The sequence below is a fragment of the Pseudophryne corroboree genome, chromosome 2 (assembly GCF_028390025.1).
Source record: "Pseudophryne corroboree isolate aPseCor3 chromosome 2, aPseCor3.hap2, whole genome shotgun sequence".
In the NCBI taxonomy this organism is placed as follows: Eukaryota; Metazoa; Chordata; class Amphibia; order Anura; family Myobatrachidae; genus Pseudophryne; species Pseudophryne corroboree.
This window is the reverse complement of record NC_086445.1, coordinates 821,071,473-821,075,248: the sequence shown is the minus strand read 5'-3', so window position 1 is coordinate 821,075,248 and position 3,776 is coordinate 821,071,473.

Sequence of the window (3,776 nt, the reverse complement as noted above, 5' to 3'; positions counted from 1 at the left end):
GTTTGTCACTGTAGCAAAGGTAAAAACATGGATGTATCTATAATCACATGGGCCCACACCACACACCCTGCATTCTTATATTAGACTTACCTCTCTGACATTGGTGCACAGAAATCACAGGTGCGGCCTCCATGTTCCCTGAAACTTGTGCATTAGCAGTAGACTCTGGCATAGTGCCAGAGTGTACACTATTATTGTGCAAGGGGGGGGGGGGACGTATGGACACTGTGTACACCTCCCCTCTCCTCTCAGAAATCACCCCTTGAAAACATATGTCCTTCAGGGCTCCACATTTGTTAAGTTTACCTAATCATACTGCAATTAGATGTTGCAGCTGCTGAGGATAATTTTTTTTTTTATAAATGGACAAATTGCAAATTGGACAGGATGTGGACCTTTGGCATATACACACTGGCAGTATTAATTTTGCGGGCTGAACTATTATTTATAAAAAATGCAGCCTATGATTTTAATATAATCCAGTATCTCATCAATATAAATCAGATGCACTGTATAGTAGCCAAACAGTTCCTCAGTGATGTTGTTGGTTCCTACAGTATCAAACTAGACTTCATACAGGTTCATCCAACAAACGTATACCCACACTGTGTGTAGAGGAAATACCCACTTTGATTTCTCTTCCAGCATTATGTTTTGCAGTTCTTTATCTCTATGAAGGTGGTATAAGTAAAAAAAACTGGAGTAGATACATACCACAGAGTGCTAGCTTTAGGCACAATTCCTAGTTGCATTTCAGGGTTATAATCAGGTACAATAACTTTGTAGCTACAAGTAATGAAAAAGACTCAGAGGAAATCATTTATCAAACAAAGAAAAAATGAATTAATTGTAATTTTTTTTAGATGCTAATAGAAAAAATATCCACTATTGCATTTACAGCATATGACTGCAGTTTATCTAATAACAAAAATAATTTCATATTTATTGACTTCACAATTGCTATTTTTCAGTCTTTAGCAGGTTATTCTTGTTACACAACTACCTATTTTCTTATGACACAACCTTAAGCATTGCTTATGGAGCTTGCTCACTGGTAATCAGTGCATTGCAGCATCTAAACAGTGATTACACAAAAAAAATTGGAGTAGTGGAAAAAACTGTATGAATGCAAACAGATCTCTAAATTAATGCAAGCTGGCACCGTTATGATTAATTAAATTGTATGTGAAATCAGCCGTTATAGGGTCTCAGAGCCAAGAGGTTCAACAGAGTTGATTTAATGTAATTAGCTTTTCTATGCCCTACTTGTGTTTCTTACTTTGCTAACACAATGCATTTGTTAAGGGCTCTGTAAGTGAATTCTCCATGGATGACAAAGAAATATGGGCTCCCTTATGAATGAAGAAATCGTGTTGTCAACCGAGTTTGGGATCATTGAGGTTAAAATATGATTATATTATGGGCGGAAAAAACCTACAAACACTTTTATATTCCTGCTTCATAAACATATGAAAAATCAAAATGCATAATACATTTGAGTACTGATTTAATCATATTTATGCTAGTCATCATTACAATTTTCATGAGGAGTGGTTTCATTTATACCTCTAAATATTAGATCTGATCGAAATACATCATGCTGTTGACGTGTGCCGCTAATTTATAGAGTCTGCATCCAACCCTGTATACACCAGGAAGAAGCCAGCAGAGGCAGGTTAATGAGTATGTGGAAACGGGTGCTAGCAAGGGATGAACGATACTCAACAGAGATTAGTGTGATATGGAGAGATGTATGCAGTAAGGGACAGAAGGGAAAGCAGTATAGGATGAGAGAGCTATACATTACAGAATGAGAGGACAGAGGTCTGCTATATTAGATGACAGTGTTATAGGTACAGTTTGCAGCATGGGATGAGATGGAGAGAGGTAAGCAGCACTTGGATAGATGTACAGTAGAGGTATGCAGTATGGTAGGAGAGAGAGGGGAGAGGAGAGAAAGAGAGGAGGGAGAGAGAGATGCAAATATAAATACAGTGAAACCATTTGCACATACAGTATATCACAGATAAAAAAACACAGGCAATGCCATGTGCAAAAACTAGTTTATACTATATTCTTTATTATACTATATTTTGCAAACTGTTTATATATGGGATGCCGACAGTTTACCTTCAATCAAAATCCCGACGGTCAAAATACCAACAACAATTGACTGATGGTGAAAATATCGACAAGGTCACAAAGTTAACATTGTAGGTATTGTAGATAAATCATACTGATCCCTTTATATATTATACTATATATTATACTATATACTGCTCCTGGTTGCTGGTACTGTACTTGGTTGTAATAATTTTGCACTGTATGTCCACGGTCAACATGTACATCACATCTGGAGCACACTTCTGTTTACTAATTTCTTACTGAATATTCTTAGTTGTTGATGATTCTGCTCACTAAAACCAACAACATAATTAGGCTGAAGACTTGAAAATCACTTGACAGGGCCTGAAACAGGGATTCAGCCACTTAATGCTAGTGCATTCATATTGTAGTGCCCCAAGCCTCCTAGCACTCACCACCAATGAATGATTTCCACCAGAATTTGCATGGCCATTATAAACGTAATGTGCTATCATTTTAAAGAGTGCTAGACCTTTCTGTATCCTACTGTAGTTACCACTATACAAGACAGAAAGCATTTTAGAGGGCAGTTTACAATACAGAGAGCAGCCCAATTATTACCATATATTAGAAAACCACTAAATAGCTGCCAAATGATACAAAAAGCATACAAGTGACAAATATACAATGCAAACAGTTCATACTTTATTTATTTTTTACCAATATATGATATAACACATCCTGTCAATCCTATACAATATATCAGAGATCATTCTAGTAAAACACCATATAATACAGAGAGAATCACATTGACCACTGTGAACTACATAGGGTGTCATAATGACCAAAATACAATACATAGAGCATCATAGTGACTGCTAAATATTATAGACAACATCATAATGATTGTGATACAGATATCATCCTAGCAATTGCCTTACAATAAAGAGAACAATCTAGTGAAAGATATACAATGCAAAGAAAATACTTGTGACCACAGTACAATAAAGAGAGCATCATAGTGAATGCCATACAATACAGAGCATCTTAGTGACCGCAAAACAGTCTAGAGAGCATCATATTGACTACAAAACAATACATAGAGCATCATAATGACAATACTTCAATACAGAGATCATCCTAGTTACATAAAAAAACATTCTTACTTCAAGAGGTATATAGAATTGTAGACTTCTCAGACAGTAACCATCCAAAATGTTTTAGAGATATTAAGCTTCATCATGAATATGGTACACTCTTTACATTTATATAGGACCTTCTTACAGTAGGACAAATAAGGTGTAATTACATCATGGTCATGATAAAGACTTTAATGCCACATATTCAAGAAATGGATAAAAGGCTCACTGAAATTTGAAATATCCACTTGTTGGACTATTTTTTCTCCACTGTCACTTATTTGTATCCAAATATTCTAATATTTTCCAACCATTGGTTTATGTATCTTCTTGAATTTAATTATAACTGCTTATTGCAATTGGACTACCAAAAATGTTGGACCAACATCCACTATGGGGTGTATTCAATAACTGTCGGAAGCTGCCATCTTGTCGGAAAGACGGCAGCTTCTGACAGAAATAGGTGGATCGGCGGAATAGTCGCCGATCCACGTGCTTCTATTGGAAATGGGGCCAAATCTGACAGGTTTTGGCCCCCTTTCCGACAAACTC